Below are 24618 nucleotides of genomic sequence, written 5' to 3'. Positions count from 1 at the left end.
CACTGTTTCTATCACTCACTGTTTCTGTCAGTCACTGTTTCTGTCAGTCAGTGATTTCTGTCAGTCACTGTTTCTGTCAGTCACTGTTTCTGTCAGTCACTGTTTCTATCAGTCATTGTTTCTGTCAGCCACTGTTTCTGACAGTCATTGTTTCTGTCAGTCACTGTTTCTATCAGTCATTGTTTCTGTCAGCCACTGTTTCTGTCAGTCACTGTTTCTATCAGTCATTGTTTCTGTCAGCCACTGTTTCTGTCAGTCACTGTTTCGATCAGTCACTGTTTCTATCAGTCATTGTTTCTGTCAGCCACTGTTTCTGACAGTCATTGTTTCTATCAGTCACTGTTTCTATCAGTCACTGTTTCTGTCAGTCACTGTTTCTGTCAGTCAATGTGTCTGTCAGTCACTCTTTCCATCAGTCACTGTGTCTGTCAGTCACTGTTTCTGTCAGTCACTGTTTCGATCAGTCACTGTTTCCATCAGTCAGTGTTTCTATCAGTCAGTGGTTTCTATCAGTCAGTGTTTCGATCAGTCACCGTTTCTGTCAGTCACTGTTTCTGTTAGTCACTGCTTCAATCAGTCACTGTTTCTATCAGTCACCGTTTCTATCAGTCACCGTTTCTGTCAGTCATTTTTTCTGTCAGTCACTGCTTCAATCAGTCACTGTTTCTATCAGTCACTGTTTCTATCAGTCACCGTTTCTGTCAGTCACTGGTTCTGTCAGTCATTGTTTCTATCAGTCACCGTTTCTGTCAGTCACCATTTCTGTCAGTCACTGTTTCTGTCAGTCACTGTTTCTGTCAGTCAGTGGTTTATATCAGTCAATGTTTCTGTCAGTCACTGTTTCTTTCAGTCACTGTTTCTGTCAGTCACTGTGTCTATCAGTCACTGTTTCTGTCAGTCACTGTTTCTGTCAGTCACTGTTTCTGTCAGTCACTGTTTCTGTCAGTCACTGTTTCTGTCAGTCAATGTTTCCAATAATCACTGTTTCTATCAGTCACTGTTTCTATCAGTCACTGTTTCTGTCAGTCACTGTTTCTGTCATTCAATGTGTCTGTCAGTCACTCTTTCCATCAGTCACTGTTTCTGTCAGTCACTGTTTCTGTCAGTCACTGTTTCTATCAGTCACTGTTTCTGTCAGTCACTGTTTCTGTCATTCAATGTGTCTGTCAGTCACTCTTTCCATCAGTCACTGTTTCTGTCAGTCACTGTTTCGATCAGTCACTGTTTCCATCAGTCACTGTTTCTGTCAGTCACTGTTTCTGTCATTCAATGTGTCTGTCAGTCACTCTTTCCATCAGTCACTGTTTCTGTCAGTCACTGTTTCTATCAGTCACTGTTTCTGTCAGTCACTGTTTCTGTCATTCAATGTGTCTGTCAGTCACTCTTTCCATCAGTCACTGTTTCTGACAGTCATTGTTTCTATCAGTCACTGTTTCTATCAGTCACTGTTTCTGTCAGTCACTGTTTCTGTCATTCAATGTGTCTGTCAGTCACTCTTTCCATCAGTCACTGTTTCTGTCAGTCACTGTTTCTGTCAGTCACTGTTTCGATCAGTCACTGTTTCCATCAGTCACTGTTTCCGTCAGTCACTGTTTCTGTCAGTCAATGTGTCTGTCAGTCACTCTTTCCATCAGTCACTGTTTCTATCAGTCACTGTTTCTATCAGTCACTGTTTCTATCAGTCATTGTTTCTGTCAGCCACAGTTTCTGTCAGTCATTCTTTCTATCAGTCACTGGTTCTGTCACTCACTGTTTCTGTCAGTCAATGTGTCTGTCAGTCACTCTTTCCATCAGTCACTGTTTCTGTCACTCACTGTTTCTATCAGTCACTGTTTCCATCAGTCAGTGGTTTCTATCAGTCAGTGTTTCTATCAGTCAGTGGTTTCTATCAGTCAGTGTTTCGATCAGTCAGTGTTTCTATCAGTCACTGTTCCTGTCAGTCAATGTTTCGATCAGTCACTGTTTCTATCAGTCACTCTTTCTGTCGGCCACTGTCTCTATCAGTCACTGTTTCTGTCAGTCACTGTTTCTGTCAGTCACTCTTTCTGTCGGCCACTGTCTCTATCAGTCACTGTTTCTGTCAGTCACTGTTTCTGACAGTCACTCTTTCTGTCGGCCACTGTTTCTATCAGACACTGTTTCTGACCGTCACTGTTTCTATCAGTAAGTGTTTCTATCAGTCACTGTTTCTATCAGTCACCGTTTCTGTCAGTCACCGTTTCTGTCAGTCACTGTTTCTGTCAGTCACTGTTTCTGTCAGTCACTGCTTCAATCAGTCACTGTTTCTATCAGTCACTGTTTCTATCAGTCACCGTTTCTGTCAGTCACTGTTTCTGTCAGTCACTGCTTCAATCAGTCACTGTTTCGATCAGTCACTGTTTCTATCAGTCACCGTTTCTATCAGTCACCGTTTCTGTCAGTCACTGTTTCTGTCAGTCACTGTTTCTATCAATCACCGTTTCTGTCAGTCACCGTTTCTGTCAGTCACTGTTTCTGTCAGTCACTGTTTCTGTCAGTCAGTGGTTTCTATCAGTCAATGTTTCTGTCAGTCACTGTTTCTGTCAGTCACTGTTTCTATCAGTCAGTGTTTCTATCAGTTAGTGTTTCTATCAGTCACTGTTTCGATCAGTCACTATTTCTATCGGTCAGTGGTTTCTGTCAGTCACTGTGTCCATCAGTCACTGTTTCTATCAGTCACTGTTTCTGTCAGTTAATTTTTCCAATAATCACTGTTTCTATCAGTCACTCTTTCTATCAGTCACTGTTTCAATCAGTCGGTGGTTTCTTTCAGTCACTGTTTCTATCAGTCACTGTTTCTATCAGTCACTGTTTCTGTCAGTCACTGTTTCTGTCATTCAATGTGTCTGTCAGTCACTCTTTCCATCAGTCACTGTTTCTGTCAGTCACTGTTTCTGTCAGCCACTGTTTCTGACAGTCATTGTTTCTATCAGTCACTGTTTCTATCAGTCACTGTTTCTGTCAGTCACTGTTTCTGTCATTCAATGTGTCTGTCAGTCACTCTTTCCATCAGTCACTGTTTCTGTCAGTCACTGTTTCTGTCAGTCACTGTTTCGATCAGTCACTGTTTCCATCAGTCACTGTTTCTGTCAGTCACTGTTTCTGTCAGTCAATGTGTCTGTCAGTCACTCTTTCCATCAGTCACTGTTTCTATCAGTCACTGTTTCTATCAGTCATTGTTTCTGTCAGCCACTATTTCTGTCAGTCATTCTTTCTATCAGTCACTGTTTCTGTCAGTCAATGTGTCTGTGAGTCACTCTTTCCATCAGTCACTGTTTCTGTCACTCACTGTTTCTATCAGTCACTGTTTCCATCAGTCAGTGGTTTCTATCAGTCAGTGTTTCTATCAGTCAGTGGTTTCCATCAGTCAGTGTTTCGATCAGTCAGTGTTTCTATCAGTCACTGTTCCTGTCAGTCAATGTTTCGATCAGTCACTGTTTCTGTCAGTCACTCTTTCTGTCGGCCACTGTCTCTATCAGTCACTGTTTCTGTCAGTCACTGTTTCTGTCAGTCACTCTTTCTGTCGGCCACTGTTTCTATCAGACACTGTTTCTGTCAGTCACTGTTTCTATCAGTCAGTGGTTTCTATCAGTCAGTGTTTCTATCAGTGACTGTTTCTATCAGTCATTGTTTCGATCAGTCACTATTTCTGTCAGTCAATGTTTCGATCAGTCACTATTTCTGTCAGTCACTCTTTCTGTCAGTCACTGTTTCTATCAGTCACTGTTTCTGTCAGTCACTGTTTCTGTCAGTCAATGTTTCGATCAGTCACTATTTCTGTCAGTCACTCTTTCTGTCAGTCACTTTTTCTATCAGTCACTGTTTCTGTCAGTCACTGTTTCTGTCAGTCAGTGATTTCTGTCAGTCACTGTTTCTGTCAGTCACTGTTTCTATCAGTCACTGTTTCTATCAGTCATTGTTTCTGTTAGCCACTGTTTCTGACAGTCATTGTTTCTATCAGTCACTGTTTCTATCAGTCACTGTTTCTGTCAGTTACTGTTTCTGTCAGTCAATGTGTCTGTCAGTCACTCTTTCCATCAGTCACAGTTTCTGTCAGTCACTGTTTCTGTCAGTCACTGTTTCGATCAGTCACTGTTTCCATCAGTCAGTGTTTCTATCAGTCAGTGGTTTCTATCAGTCAGTGTTTCGATCAGTCAGTGTTTCTATCAGTCAGTGGTTTCTGTCAGTCACTGTTTCTGACAGTCACTGTTTCTATCAGCAAGTGTTTCTATCAGTCACTGTTTCTATCAGACACTGTTTCTGTCAGTCACTGTTTCTATCAGTCAGTGGTTTCTATAAGTCAGTGGTTTCTATCAGTCACAGTTTCTATCAGACACTGTTTCTGTCAGTCACTGTTTCTATCAGTCAGTGGTTTCTATCAGTCAGTGTTTCTATCAGTCACTGTTTCTATCAGTCACTGTTTCTGTCAGTCAGTGGTTTCTATCAGTCACTGTTTCTATCACACACTGTTTCTGTCAGTCACTGTTTCTTTCGGTCAGTGGTTTCTGTCAGTCACTGTGTCTATCAGTCACTGTTTCAATCAGTCACTGTTTCTGTCAGTCAATGTTTCGATCAGACAGTGATTTCTGTCTGTCACTGTTTCTGTCAGTCACTGTTTCTATCAGTCACGGTTTCTGTCAGTCACTGTTTCTGTCAGTCATTGTTTCTGTCAGTCACTCTTTATATCAGTCACTGTTTCTGTCAGTCACTGTTTCTGTCACTCACTGATTCGATCAGTCACTGTTTCTGTCAGTCACTGTTTCAATCAGTCACTGTTTCTATCTGTCACTGTTTCTATCAGTCAATGTTTCCGTCAGTCACTTTTTCTATCAGTCAGTGTTTCTATCAGTCAGTGGTTTCTGTCAGTCACCGTTTCTGTCAGTCACTGTTTCTGTCAGTCACAGTTTCTGTCAGTCACTGTTTCAATCAGTCACTGTTTCTATCAGTCACTGTTTCCATCAGTCAAAGTTTCTGTCAGTCAGTGGTTTCTGTCAGTCAGTGTTTCTATCAGTCACTGTTTCTATCAGTCAGTGGTTTCTATCCGTCACTGTTTCTGTCAGTCACTGTTTCCATCAGTCACTGTTTCTATCAGTCACTGTTTCTATCAGTCAGTGATTTCTATCAGTCACTGTATCCAATAGTCACTGTTTCTGTCAGTCACACTTTCTATCATTCACTGTTTCTATCAGTCAGTGTTTCTATCAGTCACTGTTTCCATCAGTCACTGTTTCTGTCACTCAATGTTTCTATCAGTCACTGTTTCTGTCAGTCATTGTTTCGATCAGTCACTGTTTCTGTCAGTCACTGTTTCTGTCAGTCACCGTTTCTGTCAGTCACCGTTTCTGTCAGTCACTGTTTCAATCAGTCACTGTTTCTATCAGTCACTGTTTCTATCAGTCACTGTTTGAATCAGTCACTGTTTCTATCAGTCACTGTTTCGATCTGTCAATGTTTCCGTCAGTCACTGTTTGAATCAGTCACTGTTTCTATCAGTCAGTGGTTTCTGTCAGTCACTGTTTCTATCAGTCACTGTTTCTATCAGTCACTGTTTCTATCAGTCACTCTTTCTATCAGTCACTGTTTCCATCAGTCAGTGTTTCTATCAGTCACTGTTTCTGTCAGTCACTGTTTCGATCAGTCACTATTTCTGTCAGTCACTCTTTCTGTCAGTCACCGTTTTTATCAGTCACTGTTTCTGTCAGTCAGTGGTTTCTATCAGTCACTGTTTCTGTCAGTCACTGTTTCAATCAGTCACTGTTTCGATCAGTCACTGTTTCTATCAGTCACTGTATCCAATAGTCAATGTTTCTATCAGTCACTCTTTCTATCAGTCACTGTTTCCATCAGTCACTGTTTCTATCAGTCAGTGTTTCTATCAGTCATTGTTTCTATCAGTCACTGTTTCCAATAGTCAATGTTTCTATCATTCACTCTTTCTGTCAGTCACCGTTTTTATCAGTCAACCGTTTCTGTCAGTCACCGTTTCTGTCAGTCACTGTTTCTGTCAGTCAGTGGTTTCTATCAGTCAATGTTTCGATCAGTCACTATTTCTGTCAGTCAATGTTTCGATCAGTCACTATTTCTGTCAGTCACTCTTTCTGTCAGTCACTGTTTCTATCAGTCACTGTTTCTGTCAGTCACTGTTTCTGTCAGTCAATGTTTCGATCAGTCACTATTTTTGTCAGTCACACTTTCTGTCAGTCACTGTTTCTATCAGTCACTGTTTCTGTCAGTCACTGTTTCTGTCAGTCAGTGATTTCTGTCAGTCACTGTTTCTGTCAGTCACTGTTTCTGTCAGTCACTGTTTCTATCAGTCATTGTTTCTGTCAGCCACTGTTTCTGACAGTCATTGTTTCTGTCAGTCACTGTTTCTATCAGTCATTGTTTCTGTCAGCCACTGTTTCTGTCAGTCACTGTTTCTATCAGTCACTGTTTCTATCAGTCATTGTTTCTGTCAGCCACTGTTTCTGACAGTCATTGTTTCTGTCAGTCACTGTTTCTGTCAGTCACTGTTTCTGTCAGTCAATGTGTCTGTCAGTCACTCTTTCCATCAGTCACTGTTTCTGTCAGTCACTGTTTCTGTCAGTCACTGTTTCGATCAGTCACTGTTTCCATCAGTCAGTGTTTCTATCAGTCACCGTTTGTATCAGTCACTCTTTCCATCAATCACTGTTTCCATCAGTCAATGTTTCTGTCAGTCACTGTTTCGATCAGTCACTGTTTCCAACAGTCAGTGTTTCTATCAGTCACAGTTTGTATCAGTCACTCTTTCCATCAGTCACTGTTTCCATCAGTCAATGTTTCTATCAGTCACTGTTTCTATCTTTCACTGTTTCTATCAGTCAGTGGTTTCTATCAGTCACTGTTTCTGTCAGTCACTGTTTCCATCAGTCACTGTTTCTATCAGTCACTGTTTCCATCAGTCAGTGATTTCTATCAGTCACTGTATCCAATAGTCACTATTTCTGTCAGTCACACTTTCTATCATTCACTGTTTCTATCAGTCAGTGTTTCTATCAGTCACTGTTTCCATCAGTCACTGTTTCTGTCACTCACTGTTTCTATCAGTCACTGTTTCTGTCAGTCATTGTTTCGATCAGTCACTGTTTCTGTCAGTCACTGTTTCTGTCAGTCACCGTTTCTGTCAGTCACCGTTTCTGTCAGTCACTGTTTCAATCAGTCACTGTTTCTATCAGTCACTGTTTCTATCAGTCACTGTTTGAATCAGTCACTGTTTCTATCAGTCACTGTTTCGATCAGTCAATGTTTCCGTCAGTCACTGTTTGAATCAGTCACTGTTTCTATCAGTCAGTGGTTTCTGTCAGTCACTGTTTCTATCAGTCACTGTTTCTATCAGTCACTGTTTCTATCAGTCACTCTTTCTATCAGTCACTGTTTCCATCAGTCAGTGTTTCTATCAGTCACTGTTTCTGTCAGTCACTGTTTCGATCAGTCACTATTTCTGTCAGTCACTCTTTCTGTCAGTCACCGTTTTTATCAGTCAACCGTTTCTGTCAGTCACCGTTTCTGTCAGCCGCTGTTTCTGTCAGTCACTGTTTCTGTCAGTCACTGTTTCTATCAGTCACGGTTTCTATCAGTCACTGTTTCTGTCAGTCACTGATTCTATCAGTCACTGTTTCTGTCAGTCACTTTTTCTATCAGTCACTGTTTCTGTCAGTCAGTGGTTTCTATCAGTCACTGTTTCTGTCAGTCACTGTTTCTATCAGTCACTGTTTCTATCAGTCACTGTTTCCAATAGTCAATGTTTCTATCATTCACTCTTTCTATCAGTCACTGTTTCTGTCAGTCAGTGGTTTCTATCAGTCACTGTTTCTGTCAGTCACTGTTTCAATCAGTCACTGTTTCCATCAGTCACTTTTTCTATCAGTCACTGTTTCTGTCAGTCAGTGGTTTCTATCAGTCACTGTTTCTGTCAGTCACTGTTTCAATCAGTCACTGTTTCGATCAGTCACTGTTTCTATCAGTCACTGTTTCCAATAGTCAATGTTTCTATCAGTCACTCTTTCTATCAGTCACTGTTTCCATCAGTCACTGTTTCTATCAGTCAGTGTTTCTATCAGTCATTGTTTCTATCAGTCACTGTTTCCAATAGTCAATGTTTCTATCATTCACTCTTTCTGTCAGTCACCGTTTTTATCAGTCAACCGTTTCTGTCAGTCACCGTTTCTGTCAGTCACTGTTTCTGTCAGTCAGTGGTTTCTATCAGTCAATGTTTCGATCAGTCACTATTTCTGTCAGTCAATGTTTCGATCAGTCACTATTTCTGTCAGTCACTCTTTCTGTCTGTCACTGTTTCTATCAGTCACTGTTTCTGTCAGTCACTGTTCCTGTCAGTCAATGTTTCGATCAGTCACTATTTCTGTCAGTCACACTTTCTGTCAGTCACTGTTTCTATCAGTCACTGTTTCTGTCAGTCACTGTTTCTGTCAGTCAGTGATTTCTGTCAGTCACTGTTTCTGTCAGTCACTGTTTCTGTCAGTCACTGTTTCTATCAGTCATTGTTTCTGTCAGCCACTGTTTCTGACAGTCATTGTTTCTGTCAGTCACTGTTTCTATCAGTCATTGTTTCTGTCAGCCACTGTTTCTGTCAGTCACTGTTTCTATCAGTCACTGTTTCTATCAGTCATTGTTTCTGTCAGCCACTGTTTCTGACAGTCATTGTTTCTGTCAGTCACTGTTTCTGTCAGTCACTGTTTCTGTCAGTCAATGTGTCTGTCAGTCACTCTTTCCATCAGTCACTGTTTCTGTCAGTCACTGTTTCTGTCAGTCACTGTTTCGATCAGTCACTGTTTCCATCAGTCAGTGTTTCTATCAGTCACCGTTTGTATCAGTCACTCTTTCCATCAGTCACTGTTTCCATCAGTCAATGTTTCTGTCAGTCACTGTTTCGATCAGTCACTGTTTCCAACAGTCAGTGTTTCTATCAGTCACAGTTTGTATCAGTCACTCTTTCCATCAGTCACTGTTTCCATCAGTCAATGTTTCTATCAGTCACTGTTTCTATCTTTCACTGTTTCTATCAGTCAGTGGTTTCTATCAGTCACTGTTTCTGTCAGTCACACTTTCTATCATTCACTGTTTCTATCAGTCAGTGTTTCTATCAGTCACTGTTTCCATCAGTCACTGTTTCTGTCACTCACTGTTTCTATCAGTCACTGTTTCTGTCAGTCATTGTTTCGATCAGTCACTGTTTCTGTCAGTCACTGTTTCTGTCAGTCACCGTTTCTGTCAGTCACCATTTCTGTCAGTCACTGTTTCAATCAGTCACTGTTTGAATCAGTCACTGTTTCTATCAGTCACTGTTTCGATCAGTCAATGTTTCCGTCAGTCACTGTTTGAATCAGTCACTGTTTCTATCAGTCACTGTTTCTATCAGTCACTGTTTCTATCAGTCACTCTTTCTATCAGTCACTGTTTCCATCAGTCAGTGTTTCTATCAGTCACTGTTTCTGTCAGTCACTGTTTCGATCAGTCACTATTTCTGTCAGTCACTCTTTCAGTCAGTCACCGTTTTTATCAGTCAACCGTTTCTGTCAGTCACCGTTTCTGTCAGTCACTGTTTCTGTCAGTCACTGTTTCTGTCAGTCACTGTTTCTATCAGTCACGGTTTCTATCAGTCACTGTTTCTGTCAGTCACTGTTTCTGTCAGTCACTGATTCTATCAGTCACTGTTTCTGTCAGTCACTTTTTCTATCAGTCACTGTTTCTGTCAGTCACTGTTTCTATCATTCACTCTTTCTATCAGTCACTGTTTCTGTCAGTCAGTGGTTTCTATCAGTCACGGTTTCTGTCAGTCACTGTTTCTATCAGTCACTGTTTCTGTCAGTCAGTGGTTTCTATCAGTCACTGTTTCTGTCAGTCACTGTTTCTATCATTCACTCTTTCTATCAGTCACTGTTTCTGTCAGTCAGTGGTTTCCATCAGTCACTCTTTCTATCAGTCACTGTTTCCAATAGTCAATGTTTCTATCAGTCACTCTTTATATCAGTCACTGTTTCCATCAGTCACTGTTTCTATCAGTCAGTGTTTCTATCAGTCATTGTTTCTATCAGTCACTGTTTCCAATAGTCAATGTTTCTATCATTCACTCTTTCTATCAGTCACTGTTTCCATCAGTCACTGTTTCCAATAGTCAATGTTTCTATCAGTCACTCTTTCTATCAGTCAATGTTTCGTCAGTCACTGTTTCTATCAGTCAGTGTTTCTATCAGTCACTGTTTCTATCAGTCACTGTTTCCAATAGTCAATGTTTCTATCAGTCACTCTTTCTATCAGTCACTGTATCCATCAGTCAGTGTTTCTATCAGTCACTGTTTCTACCAGTCACTGTTTCCATCAGTCACTGTTTCCATCAGTCACTGTTTCCAATAGTCAATGTTTCTATCAGTCACTCTTTCTATCAGTCACTGTATCCATCAGTCAGTGGTTTCTATCAGTCAGTGTTTCTATCAGTCACTGTTTCTATCAGTCACTGTTTCCAATAGTCAATGTTTCTATCAGTCACTCTTTCTATCAGTCAGTGTTTCTATCAGTCACTGTTTCTGTCAGTCACTGTTTCTGTCAGTCACTGTTTCTGTCAGTCACTGTTTTTATCAATCACCGTTTCTGTCAGTCACCGTTTCTGTCAGTCACTGTTTCTGTCAGTCACTGTTTCTGTCAGTCAGTGTTTCTGTCAGTCACTGTTTCTGTCAGTCTGTGGTTTCTATCAGTCACTGTTTCTATCAGTCAGTGGTTTCAATCAGTCACTGTTTCTATCAGTCATTGTTTCTGTCAGCCACTGTTTCTGTCAGTCATTGATTCTGTCAGTCAATGTGTCTGTCAGATACTCTTTCCATCAGTCACTGTTTCTGTCACTCACTGTTTCTATCAGTCACTGTTTCCATCAGTCAGTGGTTTCTATCAGTCAGTGTTTCTATCAGTCAGTGGTTTCTATCAGTCAGTGTTTCGATCAGTCAGTGTTTCTATCAATCACTGTTCCTGTCAGTCAATGTTTCGATCAGTCACTGTTTCTGTCAGTCACTCTTTCTGTCGGCCACTGTCTCTATCAGTCACTGTTTCTGTCAGTCACTGTTTCTTTCAGTGACTCTTTCTGTCGGCCACTGTTTCTATCAGACACTGTTTCTGTCAGTCACTGTTTCTATCAGTCAGTGGTTTCTATCAGTCAGTGTTTCTATCAGTCACTGTTTCTATCAGTCAATGTTTCGATCAGTCACTATTTCCGTCAGTCAATGTTTCGATCAGTCACTATTTCTGTCAGTCACTCTTTCTGTCAGTCACTGTTTCTATCAGTCAATGTTTCTGTCAGTCACTGTTTCTGTCAGTCAATGTTTCGATCAGTCACTATTTCTGTCAGTCACTCTTTCTGTCAGTCACTGTTTCTATCAGTCACTGTTTCTGTCAGTCACTGTTTCTGTCAGTCAGTGATTTCTGTCAGTCACTGTTTCTGTCAGTCACTGTTTCTGTCAGTCACTGTTTCTATCAGTCATTGTTTCTGTCAGCCACTGTTTCTGACAGTCATTGTTTCTGTCAGTCACTGTTTCTATCAGTCATTGTTTCTGTCAGCCACTGTTTCTGTCAGTCACTGTTTCTATCAGTCACTGTTTCTATCAGTCATTGTTTCTGTCAGCCACTGTTTCTGACAGTCATTGTTTCTGTCAGTCACTGTTTCTGTCAGTCACTGTTTCTGTCAGTCAATGTGTCTGTTAGTCACTCTTTCCATCAGTCACTGTTTCTGTCAGTCACTGTTTCTGTCAGTCACTGTTTCGATCAGTCACTGTTTCCATCAGTCAGTGGTTTCTATCAGTCAGTGTTTCTATCAGTCAGTGGTTTCTATCAGTCAGTGTTTCGATCAGTCAGTGTTTCTATCAATCACTGTTCCTGTCAGTCAATGTTTCGATCAGTCACTGTTTCTGTCAGTCACTCTTTCTGTCGGCCACTGTCTCCATCAGTCACTGTTTCAGTCAGTCACTGTTTCTGTCAGTTACTCTTTCTGTCGGCCACTGTTTCTGTCAGACACTGTTTCTGTCAGTCACTGTTTCTATCAGTCAGTGGTTTCTATCAGTCAGTGTTTCTATCAGTCACTGTTTCTATCAGTCAATGTTTCGATCAGTCACTATTTCTGTCAGTCAATGTTTCGATCAGTCACTATTTCTGTCAGTCACTCTTTCTGTCAGTCACTGTTTCTGTCAGTCACTCTTTCTGTCAGTCACTGTTTCTATCAGTCACTGTTTCTGTCAGTCACTGTTTCTGTCAGTCAATGTTTCGATCAGTCACTATTTCTGTCAGTCACTCTTTCTGTCAGTCACTGTTTCTATCAGTCACTGTTTCTGTCAGTCACTGTTTCCATCAGACAGTGGTTTCTATCAGTCAGTGTTTCTATCAGTCAGTGGTTTCTATCAGTCAGTGTTTCGATCAGTCAGTGTTTCTATCAATCACTGTTCCTGTCAGTCAATGTTTCGATCAGTCACTGTTTCTGTCAGTCAATGTTTCGATCAGTCACTATTTCTGTCAGTCACTCTTTCTGTCAGTCACTGTTTCTGTCAGTCACTCTTTCTGTCAGTCACTGTTTCTATCAGTCACTGTTTCTGTCAGTCACTGTTTCTGTCAGTCAATGTTTCGATCAGTCACTGTTTCTGTCAGTCACTGATTCTGTCAGTCAATGTGTCTGTCAGATACTCTTTCCATCAGTCACTGTTTCTGTCACTCACTGTTTCTATCAGTCACTGTTTCCATCAGTCAGTGGTTTCTATCAGTCAGTGTTTCTATCAGTCAGTGGTTTCTATCAGTCAGTGTTTCGATCAGTCAGTGTTTCTATCAATCACTGTTCCTGTCAGTCAATGTTTCGATCAGTCACTGTTTCTGTCAGTCACTCTTTCTGTCGGCCACTGTCTCTATCAGTCACTGTTTCTGTCAGTCACTGTTTCTGTCAGTTACTCTTTCTGTCGGCCACTGTTTCTATCAGACACTGTTTCTGTCAGTCACTGTTTCTATCAGTCAGTGGTTTCTATCAGTCAGTGTTTCTATCAGTCACTGTTTCTATCAGTCAATGTTTCGATCAGTCACTATTTCTGTCAGTCAATGTTTCGATCAGTCACTATTTCTGTCAGTCACTCTTTCTGTCAGTCACTGTTTCTATCAGTCACTGTTTCTGTCAGTCACTGTTTCTGTCAGTCAATGTTTCGATCAGTCACTATTTCTGTCAGTCACTCTTTCTGTCAGTCACTGTTTCTATCAGTCACTGTTTCTGTCAGTCACTGTTTCTGTCAGTCAGTGATTTCTGTCAGTCACTGTTTCTGTCAGTCACTGTTTCTGTCAGTCACTGTTTCTATCAGTCATTGTTTCTGTCAGCCACTGTTTCTGACAGTCATTGTTTCTGTCAGTCACTGTTTCTATCAGTCATTGTTTCTGTCAGCCACTGTTTCTGTCAGTCACTGTTTCTATCAGTCATTGTTTCTGTCAGCCACTGTTTCTGTCAGTCACTGTTTCTATCAGTCACTGTTTCTATCAGTCATTGTTTCTGTCAGCCACTGTTTCTGACAGTCATTGTTTCTGTCAGTCACTGTTTCTGTCAGTCACTGTTTCTGTCAGTCAATGTGTCTGTTAGTCACTCTTTCCATCAGTCACTGTTTCTGTCAGTCACTGTTTCTGTCAGTCACTGTTTCGATCAGTCACTGTTTCCATCAGTCAGTGGTTTCTATCAGTCAGTGTTTCTATCAGTCAGTGGTTTCTATCAGTCAGTGTTTCGATCAGTCAGTGTTTCTATCAATCACTGTTCCTGTCAGTCAATGTTTCGATCAGTCACTGTTTCTGTCAGTCACTCTTTCTGTCGGCCACTGTCTCCATCAGTCACTGTTTCTGTCAGTCACTGTTTCTGTCAGTTACTCTTTCTGTCGGCCACTGTTTCTATCAGACACTGTTTCTGTCAGTCACTGTTTCTATCAGTCAATGGTTTCTATCAGTCAGTGTTTCTATCAGTCACTGTTTCTATCAGTCAATGTTTCGATCAGTCACTATTTCTGTCAGTCAATGTTTCGATCAGTCACTATTTCTGTCAGTCACTCTTTCTGTCAGTCACTGTTTCTGTCAGTCACTCTTTCTGTCAGTCACTGTTTCTATCAGTCACTGTTTCTGTCAGTCACTGTTTCTGTCAGTCAATGTTTCGATCAGTCACTATTTCTGTCAGTCACTCTTTCTGTCAGTCACTGTTTCTATCAGTCACTGTTTCTGTCAGTCACTGTTTCTGTCAGTCAGTGATTTCTGTCAGTCACTGTTTCTGTCAGTCACTGTTTCTGTCAGTCACTGTTTCTATCAGTCATTGTTTCTATCAGCCACTGTTTCTGACAGTCATTGTTTCTGTCAGTCACTGTTTCTATCAGTCATTGTTTCTGTCAGCCACTGTTTCTGTCAGTCACTGTTTCTATCAGTCATAGTTTCTGTCAGCCACTGTTTCTGTCAGTCACTGTTTCTATCAGTCACTGTTTCTATCAGTCATTGTTTCTGTCAGCCACTGTTTCTGACAGTCATTGTTTCTGTCAGTCACTGTTTCTGTCAGTCACTGTTTCTGTCAGTCAATGTGTCTGTCAGTCACTCTTTCCATCAGTCACTGTTTCTGTCAGTCACTGTTTCTGTCAGTCACTGTTTCGATCAGTCACTGTTTCCATCAGTCAGTGTTTCTATCAGTCACCGTTTGTATCAGTCACTCTTTCCATCAGTCACTGTTTCCATCAGTCAATGTTTCTATCAGTCACTGTTTCTATCTTTCACTGTTTCTATCACTCAGTGGTTTCTATCAGTCACTGTTCCTGTCAGTCACTGTTTCTATCAGTCACTGTTTCCATCAGTCAGTGTTTCTATCAGTCACTGTTTCTGTCAGTCACTGTTTCGATCAGTCACTTTTTCTGTCAGTCACTGTTTCTGTCAGTCACTGTTTCTATCAGTCACCATTTCTGTCAGTCACCGTTTCTGTCAGTCACTGTTTCTGTCAGTCACTGTTTCTGTCAGTCACTGTTTCAATCAGTCACTGTTTCTATTAGTCACTGTTTCCATCAGTCACTGTTTCTGTCAGTCACTGTGTCTATCAGTCACTGTTTCTGTCAGTCAGTGTTTCTATCAGTCAGTGTTTCTATCAGTCACTGTTTCTATCGGTCAGTGGTTTCTGTCAGTCACTGTGTCTATCAGTCATTGTTTCTGTCAGTCACTGTTTCCATCAGTCAGTGTTTCTATCAGTCAGTGTTTCTGTCAGTCACTGTTTCTGTCAGTCACTGGTTCTGTCAGTCACTGTTTCTGTCAGTCAAGTGTCTGTCAGTCACTCTTTCCATCAGTCACAGTTTCTGTCAGTCACTGTTTCTGTCAGTCACTGTTTCGATCAGTCACTGTTTCCATCAGTCAGTGGTTTCTATCAGTCAGTGTTTCTATCAGTCAGTGGTTTCTATCAGTCAGTGTTTCTATCAGTCAGTGTTTCTATCAATCACTGTTCCTGTCAGTCAATGTTTCGATCAGTCACTGTTTCTGTCAGTCACTCTTTCTGTCGGCCACTGTCTCCATCAGTCACTGTTTCTGTCAGTCACTGTTTCTGTCAGTTACTCTTTCTGTCGGCCACTGTTTCTATCAGACACTGTTTCTGTCAGTCACTGTTTCTATCAGTCAGTGGTTTCTATCAGTCAGTGTTTCTATCAGTCACTGTTTCTATCAGTCAATGTTTCGATCAGTCACTATTTCTGTCAGTCAATGTTTCGATCAGTCACTATTTCTGTCAGTCACTATTTCTGTCAGTCACTGTTTCTGTCAGTCACTCTTTCTGTCAGTCACTGTTTCTATCAGTCACTGTTTCTGTCAGTCACTGTTTCTGTCAGTCAATGTTTCGATCAGTCACTATTTCTGTCAGTCACTCTTTCTGTCAGTCACTGTTTCTATCAGTCACTGTTTCTGTCAGTCACTGTTTCTGTCAGTCAGTGATTTCTGTCAGTCACTGTTTCTGTCATTCACTGTTTCTGTCAGTCACTGTTTCTATCAGTCATTGTTTCTATCAGCCACTGTTTCTGACAGTCATTGTTTCTGTCAGTCACTGTTTCTATCAGTCATTGTTTCTGTCAGCCACTGTTTCTGTCAGTCACTGTTTCTATCAGTCATTGTTTCTGTCAGCCACTGTTTCTGTCAGTCACTGTTTCTATCAGTCACTGTTTCTATCAGTCATTGTTTCTGTCAGCCACTGTTTCTGACAGTCATTGTTTCTGTCAGTCACTTTTTCTGTCAGTCACTGTTTCTGTCAGTCAATGTGTCTGTCAGTCACTCTTTCCATCAGTCACTGTTTCTGTCAGTCACTGTTTCTGTCAGTCACTGTTTCGATCAGTCACTGTTTCCATCAGTCAGTGTTTCTATCAGTCACCGTTTGTATCAGTCACTCTTTCCATCAGTCACTGTTTCCATCAGTCAATGTTTCTATCAGTCACTGTTTCTATCTTTCACTGTTTCTATCACTCAGTGGTTTCTATCAGTCACTGTTCCTGTCAGTCACTGTTTCTATCAGTCACTGTTTCCATCAGTCAGTGTTTCTATCAGTCACTGTTTCTGTCAGTCACTGTTTCGATCAGTCACTTTTTCTGTCAGTCACTGTTTCTGTCAGTCACTGTTTCTATCAGTCACCATTTCTGTCAGTCACCGTTTCTGTCAGTCACTGTTTCTGTCAGTCACTGTTTCTGTCAGTCACTGTTTCAATCAGTCACTGTTTCTATCAGTCACTGTTTCCATCAGTCACTGTTTCTGTCAGTCACTGTGTCTATCAGTCACTGTTTCTGTCAGTCAGTGTTTCTATCAGTCAGTGTTTCTATCAGTCACTGTTTCTATCGGTCAGTGGTTTCTGTCAGTCACTGTGTCTATCAGTCATTGTTTCTGTCAGTCACTGTTTCCATCAGTCAGTGTTTCTATCAGTCAGTGTTTCTGTCAGTCACTGTTTCTGTCAGTCACTGGTTCTGTCAGTCACTGTTTCTGTCAGTCAAGTGTCTGTCAGTCACTCTTTCCATCAGTCACAGTTTCTGTCAGTCACTGTTTCTGTCAGTCACTGTTTCGATCAGTCACTGTTTCCATCAGTCAGTGGTTTCTATCAGTCAGTGTTTCTATCAGTCAGTGGTTTCTATCAGTCAGTGTTTCTATCAGTCAGTGTTTCTATCAATCACTGTTCCTGTCAGTCAATGTTTCGATCAGTCACTGTTTCTGTCAGTCACTCTTTCTGTCGGCCACTGTCTCCATCAGTCACTGTTTCTGTCAGTCACTGTTTCTGTCAGTTACTCTTTCTGTCGGCCACTGTCTCCATCAGTCACTGTTTCTGTCAGTTACTCTTTCTGTCGGCCACTGTTTCTGTCAGTCACTGTTTCTATCAGTCAGTGGTTTCTATCAGTCAGTGTTTCTATCAGTCACTGTTTCTATCAGTCAATGTTTCGATCAGTCACTATTTCTGTCAGTCAATGTTTCGATCAGTCACTATTTCTGTCAGTCACTATTTCTGTCAGTCACTGTTTCTGTCAGTCACTCTTTCTGTCAGTCACTGTTTCTATCAGTCACTGTTTCTGTCAGTCACTGTTTCTGTCAGTTACTCTTTCTGTCGGCCACTGTTTCTGTCAGTCACTGTTTCTATCAGTCAGTGGTTTCTATCAGTCAGTGTTTCTATCAGTCACTGTTTCTATCAGTCAATGTTTCGATCAGTCACTATTTCTGTCAGTCAATGTTTCGATCAGTCACTATTTCTGTCAGTCACTATTTCTGTCAGTCACTGTTTCTGTCAGTCACTCTTTCTGTCAGTCACTGTTTCTATCAGTCACTGTTTCTGTCAGTCACTGTTTCTGTCAGTCAATGTTTCGATCAGTCACTATTTCTGTCAGTCACTCTTTCTGTCAGTCACTGTTTCTATCAGTCACTGTTTCTGTCAGTCACTGTTTCTGTCAGTCAGTGATTTCTGTCAGTCACTGTTTCTGTCATTCACTGTTTCTGTCAGTCACTGTTTCTATCAGTCATTGTTTCTATCAGCCACTGTTTCTGACAGTCATTGTTTCTGTCAGTCACTGTTTCTATCAGTCATTGTTTCTGTCAGCCACTGTTTCTATCAGTCACTGTTTCTATCAGTCATTGTTTCTGTCAGCCACTGTTTCTGACAGTCATTGTTTCTGTCAGTCACTTTTTCTGTCAGTCACTGTTTCTGTCAGTCAATGTGTCTGTCAGTCACTCTTTCCATCAGTCACTGTTTCTGTCAGTCACTGTTTCTGTCAGTCACTGTTTCGATCAGTCACTGTTTCCATCAGTCAGTGTTTCTATCAGTCACCGTTTGTATCAGTCACTCTTTCCATCAGTCACTGTTTCCATCAGTCAATGTTTCTATCAGTCACTGTTTCTATCTTTCACTGTTTCTATCACTCAGTGGTTTCTATCAGTCACTGTTCCTGTCAGTCACTGTTTCTATCAGTCACTGTTTCCATCAGTCAGTGTTTCTATCAGTCACTGTTTCTGTCAGTCACTGTTTCGATCAGTCACTTTTTCTGTCAGTCACTGTTTCTGTCAGTCACTGTTTCTATCAGTCACCATTTCTGTCAGTCACCGTTTCTGTCAGTCACTGTTTCTGTCAGTCACTGTTTCTGTCAGTCACTGTTTCAATCAGTCACTGTTTCTATCAGTCACTGTTTCCATCAGTCACTGTTTCTGTCAGTCACTGTGTCTATCAGTCACTGTTTCTGTCAGTCAGTGTTTCTATCAGTCAGTGTTTCTATCAGTCACTGTTTCTATCGGTCAGTGGTTTCTGTCAGTCACTGTGTCTATCAGTCATTGTTTCTGTCAGTCACTGTTTCCATCAGTCAGTGTTTCTATCAGTCAGTGTTTCTGTCAGTCACTGTTTCTGTCAGTCACTGGTTCTGTCAGTCACTGTTTCTGTCAGTCAAGTGTCTGTCAGTCACTCTTTCCATCAGTCACAGTTTCTGTCAGTCACTGTTTCTGTCAGTCACTGTTTCGATCAGTCACTGTTTCCATCAGTCAGTGTTTCAATCAGTCAGTGGTTTCTATCAGTCAGTGTTTCGATCAGTCAGTGTTTCTATCAGTCAGTGGTTTCTGTCAGTCACTGTTTCTGACAGTCACTGTTTCTATCAGCAAGTGTTTCTATCAGTCACTGTTTCTATCAGACACTGTTTCTGTCAGTCACTGTTTCTTTCAGTCAGTGGTTTCTATCAGTCAGTGGTTTCTATCAGTCACTGTTTCTGTCAGACACTGTTTCTGTCAGTCACTGGTTTCTATCAGTCAGTGTTTCTATCAGTCACTGTTTCTATCAGTCACTGTTTCTGTCAGTCAGTGGTTTCTATCAGTCACTGTTTCTATCAGACACTGTTTCTGTCAGTCACTGTTTCTTTCAGTCAGTGGTTTCTATCAGTCAGTGGTTTCTATCAGTCACTGTTTCTATCAGACACTGTTTCTGTCAGTCACTGTTTCTATCAGTCAGTGGTTTCTATCAGTCAGTGTTTCTATCAGTCACTGTTTCTATCAGTCACTGTTTCTGTCAGTCAGTGGTTTCTATCAGTCACTGTTTCTATCACACACTGTTTCTGTCAGTCACTGTTTCTATCGGTCAGTGGTTTCTGTCAGTCACTGTGTCTATCAGTCACTGTTTCAATCAGTCACTGTTTCTGTCAGTCAATGTTTCGATCAGTCACTATTTCTGTCAGTCACTCTTTCTGTCAGTTACTGTTTCTATCAGTCACTGTTTCTGTCAGTCACTGTTTCTGTCAGACAGTGATTTCTGTCTGTCACTGTTTCTGTCAGTCACTGTTTCTATCAGTGACGGTTTCTGTCAGTCACTGTTTCTGTCAGTCATTGTTTCTGTCAGTCACTCTTTATATCAGTCACTGTTTCTGTCAGTCACAGTTTCTGTCAGTCACTGTTTCAATCAGTCACTGTTTCCATCAGTCACTGTTTCCATCAGTCAATGTTTCTGTCAGTCAGTGGTTTCCATCCGTCACTGTTTCTGTCAGTCACTGTTTCCATCAGTCACTGTTTCTATCAGTCACTGTTTCTATCAGTCAGTGATTTCTATCAGTCACTGTATCCAATAGTCACTGTTTCTGTCAGTCACACTTTCTATCATTCACTGTTTCTATCAGTCAGTGTTTCTATCAGTCACTGTTTCTGTCAGTCACTGTTTCTGTCACTCACTGTTTCTATCAGTCACTGTTTCTGTCAGTCACTGTTTCGATCAGTCACTGTTTCCATCAGTCAGTGGTTTCTATCAGTCAGTGTTTCTATCAGTCAGTGGTTTCTATCAGTCAGTGTTTCGATCAGTCAGTGTTTCTATCAATCACTGTTCCTGTCAGTCAATGTTTCGATCAGTCACTGTTTCTGTCAGTCACTCTTTCTGTCGGCCACTGTCTCTATCAGTCACTGTTTCTGTCAGTCACTGTTCCTGTCAGTTACTCTTTCTGTCGGCCACTGTTTCTATCAGACACTGTTTCTGTCAGTCACTGTTTCTATCAGTCAGTGGTTTCTATCAGTCAGTGTTTCTATCAGTCACTGTTTCTATCAGTCAATGTTTCGATCAGTCATTATTTCTGTCAGTCAATGTTTCGATCAGTCACTATTTCTGTCAGTCACTCTTTCTGTCAGTCACTGTTTCTATCAGTCACTGTTTCTGTCAGTCACTGTTTCTGTCAGTCAATGTTTCGATCAGTCACTATTTCTGTCAGTCACTCTTTCTGTCAGTCACTGTTTCTATCAGTCACTGTTTCTGTCAGTCACTGTTTCTGTCAGTCAGTGATTTCTGTCAGTCACTGTTTCTGTCAGTCACTGTTTCTGTCAGTCACTGTTTCTATCAGTCATTGTTTCTGTCAGCCACTGTTTCTGACAGTCATTGTTTCTGTCAGTCACTGTTTCTATCAGACATTGTTTCTGTCAGCCACTGTTTCTGTCAGTCACTGTTTCTATCAGTCATTGTTTCTGTCAGCCACTGTTTCTGTCAGTCACTGTTTCTATCAGTCATTGTTTCTGTCAGCCACTGTTTCTGTCAGTCACTGTTTCTGTCAGTCACTGTTTCTGTCAGTCAATGTGTCTGTCAGTCACTCTTTCCATCAGTCACTGTTTCTGTCAGTCACTGTTTCTGTCAGTCACTGTTTCGATCAGTCACTGTTTCCATCAGTCAGTGTTTCTATCAGTCACCGTTTGTATCAGTCACTCTTTCCATCAGTCACTGTTTCCATCAGTCACTGTTTCTATCTTTCACTGTTTCTATCAGTCAGTGGTTTCTATCAGTCACCGTTCCTGTCAGTCACTGTTTCTATCAGTCACTGTTTCCATCAGTCAGTGTTTCTATCAGTCACTGTTTCTGTCAGTCACTGTTTCGATCAGTCACTTTTTCTGTCAGTCACTGTTTCTGTCAGTCACTGTTTCTATCAGTCACCATTTCTGTCAGTCACCGTTTCTGTCAGTCACTGTTTCTGTCAGTCACTGTTTCTGTCAGTCACTGTTTCAATCAGTCACTGTTTCTATCAGTCACTGTTTCCATCAGTCACTGTTTCTGTCAGTCACTGTGTCTATCAGTCACTGTTTCTGTCAGTCAGTGTTTCTATCAGTCAGTGTTTCTATCAGTCACTGTTTCTATCGGTCAGTGGTTTCTGTCAGTCACTGTGTCTATCAGTCATTGTTTCTGTCAGTCACTGTTTCCATCAGTCAGTGTTTCTATCAGTCAGTGTTTCTGTCAGTCACTGTTTCTGTCAGTCACTGGTTCTGTCAGTCACTGTTTCTGTCAGTCAAGTGTCTGTCAGTCACTCTTTCCATCAGTCACAGTTTCTGTCAGTCACTGTTTCTGTCAGTCACTGTTTCGATCAGTCACTGTTTCCATCAGTCAGTGTTTCTATCAGTCAGTGGTTTCTATCAGTCAGTGTTTCGATCAGTCAGTGTTTCTATCAGTCAGTGGTTTCTGTCAGTCACTGTTTCTGACAGTCACTGTTTCTATCAGCAAGTGTTTCTATCAGTCACTGTTTCTATCAGACACTGTTTCTGTCAGTCACTGTTTCTTTCAGTCAGTGGTTTCCATCAGTCAGTGATTTCTATCAGTCACTGTTTCTATCAGACACTGTTGCTGTCAGTCAGTGGTTTCTATCAGTCAGTGTTTCTATCAGTCACTGTTTCTATCAGTCACTGTTTCTGTCAGTCAGTGGTTTCTATCAGTCACTGTTTCTATCAGACACTGTTTCTGTCAGTCACTGTTTCTTTCAGTCAGTGGTTTCTATCAGTCAGTGGTTTCTATCAGTCACTGTTTCTATCAGACACTGTTTCTGTCAGTCACTGATTCTATCAGTCAGTGGTTTCTATCAGTCAGTGTTTCTATCAGTCACTGTTTCTATCAGTCACTGTTTCTGTCAGTCAGTGGTTTCTGTCAGTCACTGTTTCTATCACACACTGTTTCTGTCAGTCACTGTTTCTATCGGTCAGTGGTTTCTGTCAGTCACTGTGTCTATCAGTCACTGTTTCAATCAGTCACTGTTTCTGTCAGTCAATGTTTCGATCAGTCACTATTTCTGTCAGTCACTCTTTCTGTCAGTCACTGTTTCTATCAGTCACTGTTTCTGTCAGTCACTGTTTCTGTCAGACACTGTTTCTATCAGTGACGGTTTCTGTCAGTCACTGTTTCTGTCAGTCACTGTTTCTATCAGTGACGGTTTCTGTCAGTCACTGTTTCTGTCAGTCATTGTTTCTGTCAGTCACTCTTTATATCAGTCACTGTTTCTGTCAGTCATTTTTTCTGTCAGTCACTGATTCGATCAGTCACTGTTTCTGTCAGTCACTGTTTCAATCAGTCACTGTTTCTATCTGTCACTGTTTCTATCAGTCACTGTTTCTGTCACTCACTGTTTCTATCAGTCACTGTTTCTGTCAGTCACTGTTTCGATCAGTCACTGTTTCTGTCAGTCACTGTTTCTGTCAGTCACCGTTTCTGTCAGTCACCGTTTCTGTCAGTCACTGTTTCTGTCAGTCACTGTTTCAATCAGTCACTGTTTCTATCAGTCACTGTTTCTATCAGTCACTGTTTGAATCAGTCACTGTTTCTATCAGTCACTGTTTCGATCAGTCAATGTTTCCGTCAGTCACTGTTTGAATCAGTCACTGTTTCTATCTGTCAGTGGTTTCTGTCAGTCACTGTTTCTATCAGTCACTGTTTCCATTAGACAGTGTTTCTATCAGTCACTGTTTCTGTCAGTCACTGTTTCGATCAGTCACTATTTCTGTCATTCACTCTTTCTGTCAGTCACCGTTTTTATCAGTCAACCGTTTCTGTCAGTCACCGTTTCTGTCAGTCACTGTTTCTGTCAGTCACTGTTTCTGTCAGTCAGTGTTTCTATCAGTCACTGTTTCCATCAGTCACTGTTTCTGTCACTCACTGTTTCTATCAGTCACTGTTTCTGTCAGTCACTGTTTCGATCAGTCACTGTTTCTGTCAGTCACTGTTTCTGTCAGTCACCGTTTCTGTCAGTCACCGTTTCTGTCAGTCACTGTTTCTGTCAGTCACTGTTTCAATCAGTCACTGTTTCTATCAGTCACTGTTTCTGTCAGTCACTGTTTGAATCAGTCACTGTTTCTATCAGTCACTGTTTCGATCAGTCAATGTTTCCGTCAGTCACTGTTTGAATCAGTCACTGTTTCTGTCAGTCACTGTTTCTATCAGTCACGGTTTCTATCAGTCACTGTTTCTGTCAGTCACTGTTTCTGTCAGTCACTGATTCTATCAGTCACTGTTTCTGTCACTCACTGTTTCTATCAGTCACTGTTTCTGTCAGGCACTGTTTCGATCAGTCACTATTTCTGTCAGTCACTGTTTCTGTCAGTCACTCTTTCTATCAGTCACTGTTTCCATCAGTCAGTGTTTCTATCAGTCACTGTTTCTGTCAGTCACTGTTTCGATCAGTCACTATTTCTGTCAGTCACTCTTTCTGTCAGTCACCGTTTTTATCAGTCAACCGTTTCTGTCAGTCACCGTTTCTGTCAGTCACTGTTTCTATCAGTCACGGTTTCTATCAGTCACTGTTTCTGTCAGTCACTGTTTCTGTCAGTCACTGATTCTATCAGTCACTGTTTCTGTCAGTCACTTTTTCTATCAGTCACTGTTTCTATCAGTCACTGTTTCCAATAGTCAATGTTTCTATCAGTCAGTGTTTCTATCAGTCATTGTTTCTATCAGTCACTGTTTCCAATAGTCAATGTTTCTATCATTCACTCTTTCTATCAGTCACTGTTTCCATCAGTCAGTGTTTCTTTCAGTCACTGTTTCTATCAGTCACTGTTTCCAATAGTCAATGTTTCTATCAGTCACTGTATCCATCAGTCAGTGTTTCGATAAGTCACTGTTTCTATCAGTCACTGTTTCCATCAGTCAGTGTTTCTATCAGTCACTGTTTCTATCAGTCACTGTTTCCAATAGTCAATGTTTCTATCAGTCACTCTTTCTATCAGTCAATGTTTCCGTCAGTCACTGTTTCTATCAGTCAGTGTTTCTATCAGTCACTGTTTCTGTCAGTCACTGTTTCTGTCAGTCACTGTTTTTATCAGTCACCGTTTCTGTCA

The sequence above is a fragment of the Heptranchias perlo genome, chromosome 27 (assembly GCF_035084215.1).
Source record: "Heptranchias perlo isolate sHepPer1 chromosome 27, sHepPer1.hap1, whole genome shotgun sequence".
Lineage (NCBI taxonomy): Eukaryota > Metazoa > Chordata > Chondrichthyes > Hexanchiformes > Hexanchidae > Heptranchias > Heptranchias perlo.
The sequence above is the reverse complement of the archived record's forward strand: the minus strand, read 5'-3'. Positions refer to the sequence as shown.